The 17,346-nt window shown below is 43.0% G+C and overlaps 1 protein-coding gene across 7 annotated transcripts in view; it reads right to left on the bottom strand.

The window, feature by feature from the left end:
- The window catches only part of LOC111243940 (uncharacterized), a 253,678-nt gene that overhangs the window by 104,441 nt on the left and 131,891 nt on the right, over positions 1-17,346 (bottom strand). The window contains exon 2 of one of the 7 annotated variants that reach the window (XM_086979974.1): positions 14,034-14,620. The exons of the other annotated variants lie outside the window; for them this stretch is intronic. The gene's annotated coding sequence lies outside the window, so the exon portion shown is untranslated. The remainder of the gene's footprint in view (positions 1-14,033; positions 14,621-17,346) is intronic. 7 annotated transcript variants of the gene reach the window in all.

Here is a 17,346-nt window from a genome sequence, read left to right as displayed (position 1 = left end):
AGACAACCCACGAGTTGCTTGCGTAACCATTACGTCGACCCATGCCAGTGAAGCCTACGAAGATCGGCGTTGCTTTTGTCTTACTCTCTAGCACAAGTGACGTTTTCGTTACACGTACGCAAATACTAACTCGCACATAGACCTAAACAAAAAAGAAAGTAAAACACATGCTCAATGAACCGCATACGAAACAAAGCAAGCTCGAGATCGCGCCATTCATCGAACTTTCAGAGTAGCGTAAGGTTGGTAGCAACCACAAAGAAAACAAGCAATGGGGTAACCGCAGATAGATAAATTTATGTTCTCACTACCACCACTGGTAGTAGGATTTACTAATGTGAATAAAGGAGCAAGACCACCTCTGCAAATTGCAATTGCACAGTCGCTCGATGAGGCTTTATTGGGTGCTAAAGAGAGCAGCAGTAAAGATGGAGTCGGTCGGCCACCCACTGCCGCTGAACAGAGTGGTGATAAAATGAACTCCTGACAGGAGCCGACTGCTCCTAATAAGTAACGGTGTTGGGTGTTGATGGACTAGCTAACAGGCTTGGTAAAGTTAGAAGTGCTTTAAGAAAAATAAAGGGACTAGAAAACACCTGGGTACCTAGGGAACAGAATCAACTTCCTAAGGATTTCTCATTTGGATTGCTGTTACATTATTTGCTATCATGGCCTATTAGAGCGTGCTGTCATCGAGGTAGGTTATGAGTGGCTCAGCGAACTGATATTATAAGGCTATAAATACCTTTAGCAGAATCGTGTATCCGTGCGATTGTAGTAAGGGGTGCCAAGGTCCCTATATAAACCTACAGAATAAAACGGGCTTTCCGCATAGAAACTCCAGGATTACCGGAACCTGAAGACTGGAGCATGCAGTATATGACTAAACATAATATTGTGAATATCGTAAGCATATGCAGGCTTTGCTGCTGCTGCGTGGTCATTCTATGACGTCAAATAAAAACGGAAAATGAGTGTACGTTCAGATTTGCTCCTGACCCCACAATTTAATCATAGGAAGACTCGCCTTCACTCAGCCCGTACGCGAAGATATACGAGTGCAGCCTTGTCTGACATAATCTAACTCGCTAGTATATTCAAAACAGGGGCATTATAATGTTCGTCGGAAGGTTACTTAATAACTCAGGCAGACAGCTGGTTCGTTTGCTGCTTATTTTTCAGGTTGGTCATTAAGAGCGATGTGCCCCGTTACGCGCACCTTCTAACCGTGTAGAACAGCAAATGGTCTTCGTTATATTTTGCCCAGCCACAGCTGTAGGCCCTGAGACGGGTTAATTTCGTTGGCCTAAAGTGGCCCATACGTCAGCCTTGATTAAGACATTTGCGGCACGAGCAAAAGCGTCATTCCATAGCGAGGATCAACTGCATCTATAGTGTGAACATTATTTTCGATAACAATAAGAGCTACGGAAACGTAGTCACTGCTCGACAACACATGCTTACACGCATATGGAATTATAAACAAACGAGTACAAACGAGGCTGCGCCTTTTGTGTACTTCAACGCCGACTAAATAAAAAGCTACTAGGTTCACTACGTGTGAGTGTATACATAGATGTATATACACAATGCATAGGTGGAACATCTGGGTTAAATCTAAAGTTTTGTATATCAGCTGTTTCTGAAAGTTTCTTCTGGGCAACCCTATTGGCAATAATAGTCTCCTCTCCAGAAATGCCTTTAATCCGTGCATCAAAAACCTAGATGGCATCAAGTGCTCTTTGCGTTAGTTTAAAAATCTTTTAAATCTAAATATTATTAAGGATCTTCTCAAAGACGTACGAAAACTGATAATAGCGTGGACTATCATCCATTTTGAGCAGAGAAATAAAGTTTTTGACGTATATTTCTAAAATGGCGTACTGTTTTCCGTCATGACGATTCTACTGCTTGTTCTAAAAGAAATTAGCTTCCCTTTCATAGCACGAATAGCGAATAAACGCATCCCTGTTACAACAACCACCAGCGAAGTTTTCCTAAATTTGAATTGCCCGCCTTGTGTGTTTATATGTATAGCATTCTTTGTTTACGCAGGTTGTGTACAATGCATCGTTGACAAGATTCGAAGCAGCGAACCTTGCTTTCTTTCAGCCAGAGCCTTGGCCACCGCATAGGCGTATCTACATAAATACACTATCTCGTTCGCCATTTCAGCGTCGCTGCAGATGTGCCATCATAGCAAAGGGCGCGGACAATGAAGTAATCGACCCACGCTTCCCAACAGTACTCGTTTTAATTCACCGCTTGAACAAAAAAAAAAGCGATGTTTTCGAGACTTCGTAGAAGAGTGCCGTGGCGTCGACTGAGATCGTGCTCTTCACGCCAACTGAATAACCCACATTCTGAGAAACCGAAAGATCTAGCACAGTCTCCTTCATATGACGGTAGGGCTAACGCATACCGTCCTTCGCCTCACACATCCGTCTCTACTCGAGGCTTACCACTCATTCTATTTGTGTATTTCACGATTGACAGTATTCGTAGCGTGACACTCAGTGAGTGTCGAACGCCCATCAGAAGTCCATCAGCAGCGCTGTTGCAAAGGCACAACACATCATGATAGTCGGTGCCCAGAAGGCCTGCCCGGACACTGTATCCAGTAGATTTCCGAAAGCACACCGACCCAAGATGGCTGGTGGACGCAAAAGAACTAATTTAATTACGTCATTACGATGTACCACTAACAGTCATTGGTTTGTGTCACCTTGTCACATGCATGTCATTTACAGCGGTTGTATCCTCAGCATTTTCTATTATGTGTAACATCCTATGGAGACGTATGTTTCGCCCGCGGCAATAGCAACAACAGTTTCAGCAGAGAAAACATTATGCCTTGTTTCAGCAATAACAAAGAAGCCAAACAAAGGCGCAGACTGGGCAGGAACTGTCAAGCGATGTATAGTTTACAATACAGTATGAATCGAACTATTTGCTTTTCTTCGCCCCATTATCTTCTGCTCTTTGAAAATGTGAAGTCCTCTTCGTGAACTGCGTCAGGAACCAACTGCCATGCGCCAACTGAGCGGGAAGTGCGCCAAATTTGATTACGTTCAAGTGGAAAGAGTAGATGAAGTCGCGATCGCAGTAGATAGACCGTGTTCTTTGTAGAGTAATATGTGGAAAGTGGGAGTGCTATGCTAAGCGAGTTATGAAGGCTTGCCAAAACAACATATGACGGGCTTAATGGAAAATGTTGAAGTGGGTTTGCGTCGCCCCCATCAATAGGACGAAGAAAATACGAGACGGGAACGCTATTGGATCGTTTGTCTCCGGCAATTAGCGTATCCATATATCAAGCGCGGCATCGAATGCTGCTATCAGTGCCACGTTTTCGAACCTAGTTTCCTCAGGTATACGAAATGTTTCATTGCGCAGGTCGTAGCCAAGCGTTGATACGACTCGCCTCGAGTACAAGCTCTGTCGACGTCTTTATTTTGAAACACGATTGTCACGGATTAGTACCGCAGTCGAGTTGAGCGTAGACAATACAGTACCATTATTCATCTTCGAATGGCAAAATTTACACGTCCGTATGGGCCTACATCGATCAGTTAGCAACCCACTATTATTAAGAGTAGGATGCAAAATAGGCCCTTACCACGAATCACAATACTTTTGATCCAATGATGATTTGATGAAAAACAATGCTACGATCGGACAAGGCGTCCACCGTGACCATCAGACGTAAAATGATCTGAAGAAAGTTGTGACATATTAAATAGTGCCTCTCTTTCTGCTGTTGGCTTGTCTGAAATTGCAGGACAAAGCATACGTAAACTCCAACGATTTTTGCGGCAATTCTTTACTCTGCAGTCTCATCAAGTAGCATTCGTAGAGATCTTTTAGTCGCGGTCTACGGCGGTCTTCTGTCTATCATCCTCAGTTGTCAAGACGGTTGCTATCTCTCGACTTGCTTTTCGCTTCGAGTCGCCTTTTAAGGCGACAAAGTTCGTATCCTACAGACAACCGACGAAGTCTTTAACGCCGCAAGTGGAGAGCGTGAACGTGGGGGATTTCGTCTTCTAACAGCTTCGCTATTGGTGGGTCGGACACTTCGTCAGTGCTTGTCTTAGAGAGGAAAGATGTACGAAGCTAGGGTGAAGTCGAAAGCGGATAAAGAAGACTTGACAGCAGAACACTTCTTTGCTAGATCCTTGAAGATTCCTTGCTACGTGACCTTCGAACATTTTGCGGTTTCTTTGACACAAAAGCCATTTTTATATCAATAAGAGAATAGAACTATCTTAAGGCTCACTAATTAATGTTGAGATTCTATTACATCCAGAAAACCCTCTTTAAAATTATGGTAAATAGACGCTTGTCCAGATAGTTGGTGCATAGTTTGCATAGATAGTTTGCAAGTGCCTGCATGGAAATGCACCAACAAATCCTTGATTATCGTTTGCCAACACAAGGACTGTTTTAAAATAATTTACACATCTTTGTTTCTATGACTAACCCTTGATCAGCTTTTATTACATTATTAACTCTAGCTCTTATTACATTATTAACTCTTTTTCCTTTAGTCCGCTTAAACTTTGAGTTGTGCGTCCTGATGATATTATGTCAACTAATAAATGCATAAAATAGCGCCTGGTTACCGGCAAGGATCCCCTTTTACCCAAATAGAGCAACTGTAAAGTTCTAGATATTTTTATAGCACAACGTAAATTGTGAGAGGATGCGTCCTACGAATTCTGATTCTACTTTTATTACTATTGTAAGGCACAGGACAGCTCGTAGGACGAGAAACTCAGAAGGATATCCGCTTTCATTCATAGCAATCGTACAAGCATTGGTTGTTGTTTTTCATAAGGCACAGGCGCTCATACCACCTAGTAGCTAACCTAACAAGGTTATTGCCTTCAAGTGCCGACAGATTGCACTCGTATACTACTGACTTTTGTACAGCATGTCCTTTTAATGATACACTGTAGCGGGCGTGCAAGAAGCGAGAACAAATGAACCAAGCCAGAAATGAAAACAATTGAGAATTACCTGTACCTTTTGTCTTATTTGCATGTTTCAATCGTGCAGCACGACGCGATGAAAAAGACAGGTGTCAAGACACGTCAGATTGGCTTGCTTCGCCTTTTTTTAAACCAGATCCAAGGGCAAGAGTTTCTTTTGTTCTGACGCTTCTGCCTCTAGTGACCTTTCTGCACCAAGATTTTCACGTAAAAAGCGGCAGCATCCAAGCCGACGGGTCTATCGTTTTACCCAAGGCATCACCCGTGAGCCGGTCAACGCGGCTATGAAGCCGAAGAAAAAGTCCGCTTTGTTCAGTGGCTTATTTACCCTATGAATAAAATACTGTGAAAACAAGAGCAAAGAAAAAGACAAGAGGCTGTCTTGAGGACTGCCACGGTTCCGAGGCGCGGAGCGGAATCGCAGTGAGTGATGGTGGCCAGTTACCGCACGAATACACAACTACGGCATGCACGTCCCTTCTTCGATGTTGTTGCATCAATAGTTGCAGGGGCAAGAAGCAAAAGAACCCTTCGTAGAACGCTTTTTTTTCGATAGGCGCGAAAAATTCCTAGAGATAGGTGAGTGTAAAACCCATTTCTTGGCCCAGCGCTGACCGCTGGTACCGATCCGTCCATTCGATGTGGCAGGCGACCAGCGGAGTGAACGCGGTACGCAAACGTGAAGGTTATATTCGTCTAATATCTATAGTATTAAATTGATGTTAGCGGAACACAAAATAGGAACTGCTTATGAAGGATTTATGCAACAGGTCAATGAACCCAACATACATATATTTATATTTCCTATGCCCGTGCCATACGAGATGAGTGATAGCAACTCCGAGATTCCCAGTACCGTTTTTCACACTTCACGAGTTTTTGCAACCAATCTGATATACTTCTATGGATCTCACTAACAATACAAGCCAATCTTCAATCTTACACACAGTTTTTCAACAGCTGGACAACTGCCTCGCCGATAGGGTTGCTTGCCAATCGAATAAATAGCACTATACGTTTCTGCAGGTGAGAAGCAGGCTTGTTCAGAAGCTTCAAGGAACATCGTTACATTTCATTTTGATATATATCTCATTCTCTAACTTCGGCAGGGTTCTTTGCTTCCCACTAACAACTAATAATAGCACTCAGGTACATAAGGCGATACACAGGAAAAAGCTTCGTGTACATTATGTCTGTATACAAAATATTGTTGTGGGGAAATGCCCATTGCGAACCTTCAGAGTGAGAAAAGGCAACCACAGTGATGAAAAATCATTTATCTCAGATGCCCGCGCCTGGGTGTGCGATCCCAAGCCTTTAGCCTACATGGTTTTACCTTGAAAGCTTGATCAGTCTCGATTTCTGCCTTTTCCTGTAAGTGGTTACCCTACTGTCCACTTATGGCCTCACCTCTCTTATCGCATCGGTGTCATCCTGTCAATTACACGATAGAGCAGCAGCAGCAGCAGCAGAAGTCACAGTCAAGTAGTTTAGACTAGGCCTAGCCTAGGGACTAAAAGTGGGGTCCGGCTCTTAGAGGCACGGTAATTGTAACTGCTCCAACTTAAAACTTCAACTTACCTAAACATCGTTTTTTTTTTAAATCCCCCATCAGCTTTTACTACTCAGTCGTCCCTCAGATGCTTGCAGGTGATTAAGGTTAGATTCCCAGTCCATAAGGTGTGTTCCGCCAGTGAGGCCCGCCTTTTATCGTAATGGTGCGGTTCTCAATTGCAAGCGGCATATTGAACGAAAGATAAAGAGAAAAGGAGTAAGCAAAAGACCTCATCTACTCGTCGAGTCGCGTTTGCGATATAATTTATTGGTTGATACCGCCATGGTGGCTTGGATACCACCCCCATCCTTTCCAACCCTATCTAGTCCCACGCAGTACCCACACGCACACTGACAGAGTCAGAGAGACGCACCGACACGCACAGATGCTCGCCGCTGCTACTGATGAGCGCTGGTGCGCTTCGTCGTCGTCGTCGTCGTCGCCGCTTTCCTGGTTGTCCTCATCACCACGAAGTGGCAGGATTGGCGAGAGTGGAACGATAGAAACGTTTCCTGAGCTTCATCGAAGACTAGCGATCAATCATTTATCATTGATAACTAAAATATTGGTGGAAGTGGATGAGGTCGTGGAGGGCATCAGGTCGACTGACGCCGAATTAGGCACGGACTAGATCAAAGATTTTCTTGTTATCCCCCCCCCCCCGATCGAAAGAGCAATCTTGGCCACTTTTCCAACTGCCTGTACAAGGCAAGAAAAAATGACGTGAGGTTTTTTGACCCAGAGTACATGGCTGTATATGTGCAAATCAGCGAATTGGTAAGATTTCTTCCAATTGATCTTTGAGCTATGGTTCATACAATAATGGCTCTTTAATGGGCCAGAGTATTTTATGGCCATGTTAAATAATTGTTTGAGAGTCGGGATTCCAGGAGATACAAAAAAAAATATGCGTTGCTCCCTTGTCATTTTGGACTTATTCGAGTTTCATCTATTGAACGAACAGTGTCACTAAGTAATCGTGTTATAGTAACTCCAAGAGTTCCAACAGGTGCGAAACATACCTTTTAGAAAGGGTCGTGAAGGGATAAAAGTGCAGCTGGTTTTGTGTTCAGGCAGCGATGAAAACGGTCCACCATTGCTTCGACTACAGTAGATAATAGTATACCTGTACGACTATATGTACCCTTCATTTTACGTCCCAATTTACGTCTCCATGTGTTAGATCATAACAAAAAAAACGTAGTATAAACGATGAATTTCTCACAATGTACGATGATATTGTTCAAGCAACCTTAGTCAAGTTCGAAACAAAAATAGATGAAATTCGCATGAAATTTAAGCGAGTATCCAGTTTATCGCGTAGCAAGTTAAGGTAACTTAGTATTTAGCACCGTAATCTCCGCATAGTGGAGAAATGTGTGGTTCGTTTAGGAGAATAGACGTTCCGTGCTGGAAGCCGGCCGTCTAACGACGATACCGGTCGTAAAGACTTAATAATGTAGCTAATAATAATATGATGATGAATAAATGTAAAAGTATAGTATCCATATTGCATCAATGGTAACTATTACTGGTTCAACAGAGGACATAATGTACCGCTCACATGGCTCCTATAATGAATCATCGTTCGCTACTTCACGCATAGAGCATTTCTTCTTAGACCACCCATAATTTCCACCAACTATGCGTATCGCGTACTTTTTCAATTGACAACTGAATTATTATAATTAGCTGCCCCTCTTCGTCGTTACGTCTATCCGAATAGTTCCTGCACGCATGAACGTTTCTGTAGTAAACTGTGTTTTTGTCCACTCGCTGTCAACGACAGTCAGCCGCAGTAACCGTTTCTAGGAGCAATTGGTGATTGGTCATAGGATAATATGATGTAATTTATAATAACGGCACGCCCCTAGTTGATTGCAATGAAATTTCCTTTTATCCCAGTAGACGGCGCCCGTTCAATATTCACGGATCAGCTAATCTACAGAGCCAAGGCATGATGAGTAACGTGGTACGTCGGGTATCACAACTATAAAGTGTCATAGTTTTCCGTTGAAGTACGATATATATTTACGTCCCCAATAGAAGGGCTTCATGACGAAAGGGTCGCCCTAGCACCCTACGGGCATCTTACGCACAATTCTATATTTTAGAGTGGCGAAGCAGCCCATTGCCGAAGCCACAACGATATCTGGTGGACCAGCTAAAGTAATTAGCTAATAAATCTTGATTTAGCTCGTAACTGCACTTCACGGTCTAGGATGTCGTTCAAATAGAAAAACTCTAATACGCAGCTAATCATCGGGGCACCTCAAGTTCCAATAAGAGCATCGTACCGGGCGATGGACGTCTTAGCATGAAGAAAAATGAATGCACATCGTAGGTTTTCTACAGTGACTTTACGTACATGTATACTATTATATGGTGGCATGACAGACAGAAAGCCTATCCGACAGCTGTGAGATTTTGCTGGCCGAGCATGAAGTTGCTGCAAAATATGACATCATATAGAATCATGTTGTTCTCACTTATAATACACCTATTTATGGTAATTCCTACCGTACCACGAATAGCAAATGCCTTATGCACTCCTGCATAACGAAGTAGTATAAAACCTCTGCATGGAAACAAATGCATACAATCTCGATGCCAAAGGTACTATTCAGCTGTTATAGGTGAATATTTTAACCTTTTTTTGTAAATAGTCTAAATTGCCCGCAAAGTTGCTCAGGTTGGCTTGACTTTTTTGGAGCTACGAAGTATTTGCAGCTTGTTCCTAACCTAGTAGGCTTTTTAATTTCTTCCTTCTTTTTCAATTGGCTTGAAAAAGTTCCGAGACATATTACGAAAGGACTGTCTTTAGAAACAATTGGTTGCTCAATAGGTAATGAACAGGACTGATTATAGGCACCTATAGGAAGGAATATCATACGCATTTCACTCGCGAACAAATTTGAAAAATTATGCTTGTCGACAAAGCTGGCCAATTCAAACCCTAAGCGCCTTGTGGACTCGGACCTGTTTGCCTACAACATCCAGGCAGAGGCAATTATTTTTTCAATTTAACTGAACACTTAATTCGAGCATTTTCGTTGCTTCCCGGGTAAGACACTAATCTGAGAAAAAAAGCCTTTTGCCATTAGCTTTCTATATTTGCTTTAATCCTCAGCTTTCTTTCGATTGTTGCAAAAGGGCAGCAAGTGCTGTTGGTACTGACGCCTAACAAACGCTCGGCTATCACAAGGAAAAAACTCCCCCTTTTGTATCCACATGCATATAGACGTTTTCTGGCTAGTACTGGCGTAAATAGTATTCTCAATCGCACACGACCTTTACATAAGCTCGCCCTCTCTCTCTCTCTCCCCCTTTCTCGCTACCTCACCTACGACGCGTAATTTTATCAGAGATACCTAATCGCTCTTTTTGCTTCCCGAGCAATGCGCTTCGCCTTCCAGCGGAGTCGTCTTTGCTGTTCGGGAGACGAACAATGACGTTAGAATGGGATCAAGGCGCGCTAAAAAGACGGGGCAGGTTTGGATGTGGCGTATCGGCGTACTAGTTACCAGCGCTAGTTTTTCCACAGTCTCAATCCACCGAAGCGTGCGGCAACGAACAGAAGAAAAGCCACCTCACGTCGTTCAAAAAAACCGCGCATGCTCCTGTCGCTAACTGCCTAACTGAGAAAAAACGAAGGAAGGTTTTGCCACAGTCCGTCGAACTCGGAGGATGACGGTATCGTCACTAAGGTGTCGTCTATCCCACATCTTATTCTGATGGAATCCATTTATTCATTGTAGAGGTACAGCCAGCAGCTCTCAGCATATTAGACAGGGCCTTACCGTGACCATGTAAGCCTCGTTGCCAGTGATCTCGTTTTAGTTTGCGACCGCTGTTTGAACGCTGGGGCATTGAGCCTATCGTCTCTCGCGTTTGTGTGAAGAATGAAAAGGATTAATTTGTGCACCTCGGAAAAGGGGTTAGGACGCGGTGAGAAGAAACGCCCGGCGAAGAGAGCTCGGCAGGTTATATAACGAGCTTCTGCTCACTGGGCCGAGATCGACGAATTAGCAGAAATGAATATTGGACGCGATGGACTAAATTGACGGTGCGACGATGGTTAGTTAGCGAAAATTTGCCTGCTGTGACTGCTATTTCTGCTGCTGCATTTCATTGCTGTGCAGTCGAAAAACGAAGGACAAATGGGAAGTATATCAAATAGATGTAAACGTGATGAACGTGGCCGATATAGCGAACAATTAAAGAACAATTTTTAATACGTAATATATAGCTGGCGTCGAGGATCAAACGACGATACGATACCGAAAACAATTTAAGCTGCGAAATTAACTGGCACAACAAAACTTAATTGAAATTAGCAAATACATGGTAATTAGGCTGCTGCCTCGCCACCGAACCAACCAAGGACAAGTTGTCCCTGTTACTTAACTACGTTGCCTACGACGTCTATTCCCGTGAAGTGTCGAGAAGCATGTGGATTCGTGTGAACTTTTTCCTCTAATATCTTTATTATACGCCGCAACTGCATACACCGCAATGTTTATAGACGTTGGAAATATCGTGGGAAATATATTTTAGGAATATTGTTTGCATCTGTCAAGGATAAAAGTCTTATGAACGCTCACCTAGTTTGTTTCGCCAATATGGCATTCTATTAGGGTCTCAAAAATGGTTAGTCAGCAAGGCATGCTTTCGACAAAAAATTATGACTAGTGCTTTATTCCGACAATCAATTAATGGTTAACCCTAGTTCCATTAAGGTGGCGACAAAGGTCCCGTTACTTGAACAAGTAAATTGTCTTATATTCGGAAATATACCGCGTATCAGGGTAAAAAGAAAGATGGACGTCCTAGATGATACGATATTTCTCGCATAGTTCAACACGTTGCTAAAGCAGGTAAGGATATTTGAGTCGTGTGCATCAAGGATGCGATTGCCGACCTGAGTGCTCTGAAGTGGTTCGTGATGTTTAGTATGGCCATTTAGATTTGAAGGATGCACTTTGCTCCGGTTAAGAGTCCAATTTCGTCGAGAACCATTTGAAGGCAATATTACGAAAGGACACCGAAAATTCGTCATGAAGATGGACGGTCGTTATAATGTCTTTACTTAAAACATTAAGAAGCTTACCGTTGTCTGCTGACACCTTGCATTGACCTTCACAACAGTACTTCGTTGCGCAAAATTACTACATGAAGAAAAAAGTTGTATCTCTATGTCAACGTAAAGCATCAAATCTTCAGCGGCAACAGGTGGCAAACCCTAGCATAGGACCAAGCAGAACTTACGTTTGAGAAAGGCCGTGAGGTTTGTGTGGTAGAATTATGAAAGCCCAGTACACTGGGAAATGTCTTTTAGAAAAACAGAAAAACAGAGGGCTGATGTAGACCGACCTCTTCGTAAGATTCCAAAACCTGGGTGACCAACTCTTTCAGAATTAAACGCGCCGAATTTTAGCGAATCTGATTCAAATGCAACGTAGATGGGAAAATGCTATGGACAATGGCGGCCACCGCAAAACAAACTAATATCGACTTTTATTTATTAGAAACTTATAAATAACTGTGGGCGCTACGTTGTTTTTCCAAAAATTCGTTGTTCCAGACAATGGTAGGAAATTATCTCTTAACATAATATTACACGTTAAGATCTCTCGCTTACGTTCACCAGTCGTCAGTCGACTTAGACAAATGTTAACGCGCAGATCTGCAAAACAGGATGATAATGTCGATGTGTTGAACTTACAGGTATTAGCAATTTTGCTTTCGGCAGTTGAAAAGCTGCCTCTCCAAGCCCCTTTACTGGGTCTGTTCTGTTTCCAAAAATGGGGCTTGCAGGTCAAGTATTGTAATAGGGACCTGCCGCAACAAGGAACATGCAAAAAAGCTTTTCCTCTTTTTTGCTGCACCCTCGTGTGCACGTCACCTTCCTCCTCTACCATCCGTCTCCTTTCTTTCTGTCCCTGTGTCTGTCTTTTACTGCAACGGAACGAACGGTCCCATGTGTATCGTTCAGACAGCCGAGTTTTCCATTGCTGTCTACCCTACCAACCTTTTTGCTTCTTTTCGATGACTTTTTGAGCTCACGCATTTCGATGTGCACAATTCGTAATCTCTATGCTAACCTTTGCCAAAAGAAAAAATTATATTTGCAATTATCAGAAAGCAGATTTATGATGAAAAACATGAGTAACACTGACGCATACGTAAATATACGCACATTCTTTTTTTTAATATCATTTCGCATAAACAATTATCACTGTGAGACACATATGGACAGCTTGATATGTGCGACATACACTAATTCAGCAGCCTAGCTTACCATTTTCTATTAAGTTCTTTTTTAAAAAAGTACGCTTTCAATAACATACTTGGAGTGTAGGTTTGACTGTACGGGAAAGCCTGCGTCAGCATTAAAGACGTATCTAGAAAACTTTTTACGTATAGAGTATCCGTGCCTCACAGAAGACTCCTTAAGTCCTCATTAATCCATCACAGCAGCGACAACAACGATAGTCCATCATCAACAAACATCGCTTTAAGGAAAGACCGATTTCGGTGCTGCCTTTCAAAATCAGGATGGGTCGAGTTGTGAGCGCTCACACGAGCATGCCAAATATATCCGAGTTCCTAAATGTGTCCAACGAAATTCAATACGCATCTATGCTTACGCGTCACAGTTGTCCATTCTATACTACCAGTCGTATCGTGTGTCTGCTGTTGCCTGAGGTATTCTGGGTACGATACTAGGACCGAGAATAGAGGATTATTTGATGCGTCGCTAGTTTCTAACTCACTAAGCCGCCGATAGTTCGTCGTAGTGCGGGTACAAGTCGACAAAAGCATACAATTCGTAGATGCTACAATGCTACGACACAAAGCATTCATTGAAATGCGCACCTTTAGGCTCACGGAGGCCTCCTATCTCCTATAGAAGTATTACGCTGCAAGAAGTCCGAGAGTAACTGCGGCATATAACCCTGCAGAAAGAATTAAAATGGGCTTATATGCGTCCAAAGCTCGTATGAAGGACATAGTTGTAGTAGACATGATTTGTTAGGGTATGGGTGCGTCGTGCATCGTTTGTGATACGAGTGGCCGTCTTCGTATTGCGATCGACTGTGAAGGGCTGATTTGTAATTGGTCCAGTTCTTCACGTCGATTAGGTTAAACGTAACCCAATTTCATCAACAAACATTACTCGTATTATAACGTCATGTACAGATCTAAGTGCGAGTGATACTATAACTGGCGTTGTCATTGACATTCGAGGAAGCGTGCGTAACATGAACGGCTACCGACAGAAGGCTACGCTTACGCTAGAATTGATGATTATAGGAAAACTTATCGAACACTACCATATATCGGAGACGCATATGGTGATAATAGTCGTTTTCTTATCAGTTATTTTCGCCCCGTAGAATGCCCGTTATATACTGTATTAGAACACATATTGCAATATATATCCACACCCAATTTTCGAAGAAAGCAAACACTAAGCAACATACCCGTTACGAAGGCTTATGACGTTGGGCGTAAGCACATTTAACAGGACGGAAATTCATCGGCATAAACGTAACATTTCCTGTCTCGTTGTCCTCTACCACACTCGTTTCTGAACTCGCACAAAACCATTCGCTGTACTTTTCCCCAATCGATGAAACGTCCACCAGCCCGTTGCCTGTTCTCCGCCCAATCTGAACACTGAATTTAATATGTAGATTCTTCACATCAGACGGTGAGTCTTGCTTGCCCCAGCGACGCAACGTTTCACGCGACCGAGCCTCTTTTTCTAGAACCTTGCTTTAAGTGGCGGGGTTGCAGACCAAATATATTAAGTCGCAGTATGTCCCTGTTTGCTTACTTAACTCATTTGTCTACATATCTGTAACGCTGAGTCAGTCGTAGTTTTCGTTGATAAGTCGTCGTCTTTTTAACCATCGATGAAATAAGAACAAGTGGTTACGACAAACTGCACTTAGAGCAGCATGGCTTCGTGAAGGCCGATTTCTAACCTCCTCTTGAGAGCTTCTGAGCCTGGTTGTTACCGTAGTAGCAAAGCAGCACCAGCAGTTGGAAACTAGGAATTAGTAGCCTGAAAAACGGTTTATGGGTAATAACATTACGCAAATCCGACGGCCGGCTGGGTGACTGATCCTTGACCCGGCTATAAGTAGTTGCATTACGAATGCAGCCATCTTAATTAGTAGTCCTTTGGTTTAGCAGAAAAAAAAATAAGTGTCCCGGTCAAGCGATGACATTTCGAACATTCTAGCTCACCAAGAACCGTGTAAGATTACGATATAAATGCCAGGACGTTGCTGATACCACAAAACGAACAGGGCACCGCGGTGCCCCTTTACCATCAATTTTTTTCATTTTGAGCACTCAAGTCGGCACGTATCTCATATTATCCATTATGTGTCTTGGGTTGCCATCTCGACAGAGTGTCAGACCAAAGGTGGATAACCTGATCACAAAGACTTTTTTTTTATTTTTTAGGAGCTTTTCTAGACAAAATGTTTATTTCATGTACATGAGGGTAACAGAATTCGTGAATGGAAAAGTAATTATAAGTTTGCACCAGGAAATATAGTTTTAACATCGACAAGAAGAGAATTCATCACATCCAACATGCGGCAGGCAATAAGTATTTGTCTGCGCTGCGAGTACTTAGTTGTAGGGTACCGCACGCTACATGGCGACAAAATCTATGCCATATTGAAGAAAACATACAGAAAAAATGTACAATTAACTTTAAAGATATATTATACTATCAAAGAGCAATACTACCATAGCGTGATCGTCCCATCCTTCTCCGACGTATAACTGTCTTTTTGTTACGTTTTCGAGAGGCACGCTTTTGTTCTTCGACGCAGCCAGCTCTACTGCTATTATCGCCGCTAGACTTAATCTCTCTTAGTGCTTGCTAGCCGTACCGCCATAGTCAGCCGTCTGTCGGTATTTTCTCTCCTACCCCGCCATTTTCTTACTATTTCTTTTTTGTAGCCGGCAACTCTACTAGCCCTAGTCTGCTCTGTTCGGCCTCCGCGATGAGGAAAGTCGCTCGGCGCCCGCAGCGTGCACGTGACGGGACTACCATTGTGAACGTTCCAAAAGTCCCAAACGAAAGTTCCACCGGAACTTCTCACGTGAGGCGGGCGCCAGTGCGTCAGTGTAGTGAAACAAAGTTTAGTATAACGGTTCTTTCTGCCTATACGTCTAGCAAACGGACTAGAAGAAATAGGTGTCGCCTAAACACAACTCGAAGCGCCTTCAGCCTACAACTGCCTTCAAAGAAACTCTCCAAAAATGGATGCGCAAAGAAGCAAGAGGCACTTCAAGGGAGAAACCAGGATATTTGGAAATATGCGTCCAACAGCTAAATTCCATAAACTTGTCTTCGTGGTAGCTTCATAGGTGACGTATTTGTCTGCTAATCCTAGGGACACGTGTGGACATGAACCCATAAGATATAGACAGACAGACCTTGTTTACCGATGGGAGACAACCGTCTGATGGAATGCCTAACGGCGATACCGCGTGTAAAATACGGAACACAGAGATTCCATACACCTGAACAATATAATAATAATAATAAAATCTTCTAGCTAGGAAAAAAGGAAGCCAACAACACTTAAAAAAAGACCATAGCAAAGCCTAACGAGACGATAGCAGATCATTATTTTATCGGTAAAGAGGAAATCGAGATTTATGCAAAATAGAAGATCTTCGGCTCCGTTCAATCAGCTCGTGTTACCTCATTAAAAAGAAAGGCCGATTAAACTAATACAATAATATTATGAATGTTCTCACATCCCCAACTCGAATTTCTGTTCTCTACCGCGACGCGTATTCTCTCCAGCGATGATGACTTCAAATTATTCAAGTGCGAGTCAGAGTTACAAATATAAGTTTTCATTTTTCAATATAAGGGGAAAGAAGACATTTAAAAGAACAGAGATCTATGGTAAGTGCAGGAACCCGGTATTTTTCGGACATAACACATACGAAAGAAAAAGCAGCCTTGCGGTTTAGCCCAGAATTCTTCGTCATGAAGTTGTTCGATAAGACACAGTTACGTAACGAGCGCTCTCGTACTCTCTCCTGGAATGGAGTTCATGCTCAGCGACGCATACGAAACTAGTGCAAATTTTGATATTTTGTCTTCATGATTTTTTGTTTAGATATTTCATTTGTGTCGGTTCCACTGAAGGAAAGTTATGCATTCGTATTCTTTGTTAACTCCCCTTAATGCACAAGGAAATCGAAAGCAAGAGCAAAACAGAGATCCCAAACCCGGGGACCTCTCTCTTGCGCCCCCCCTCTTTCACTCCCTGCTATTATCCCTTCTGTACCCGTCCTCATAGTTCCAAACACTCGTTGAGTCAGCGACAGCGCAGAAGACAGCCTCCATAATAGCTTTTTATTCTTAGGCTTAAATTGACTTTTTATCGGAGAGAAAATATATTTTCCGACATCCAGGTCCCCTTTAGCTCTGCTGGACGAGTCAGCGCAGAAAGTGTCACGGAGTTTTCGATACTGTGTAGACTTACCCAAGACATACACTTGAATCGTCTTTCCTTTACGGAGCAGAGAATCAAAGAGTAGCGACCGGGTGCACACCCGTTGCTTACTTGCTGAACCAACTAGCAACGAACCTTCTCCATTTTGGTTTCAGAAGGGACGGAAAAGTGAGTGCGCATTTTCATCAATAATTCTTAGTGTGCCTTAGCGGCGCTGTGTTGGCCGCCCTACTATGTGCTTCGGCTGTGCTTTGATCTTTCTAAGGTGGCGTGACTGCGCGTAGAGCCTTCCCGT

The sequence above is a fragment of the Varroa destructor genome, unplaced genomic scaffold, assembly GCF_002443255.2.
Source record: "Varroa destructor unplaced genomic scaffold, Vdes_3.0 BEIS01000002.1, whole genome shotgun sequence".
NCBI lineage: Eukaryota > Metazoa > Arthropoda > Arachnida > Mesostigmata > Varroidae > Varroa > Varroa destructor.
The sequence above is the reverse complement of the archived record's forward strand: the minus strand, read 5'-3'. Positions and strand labels throughout refer to the sequence as shown.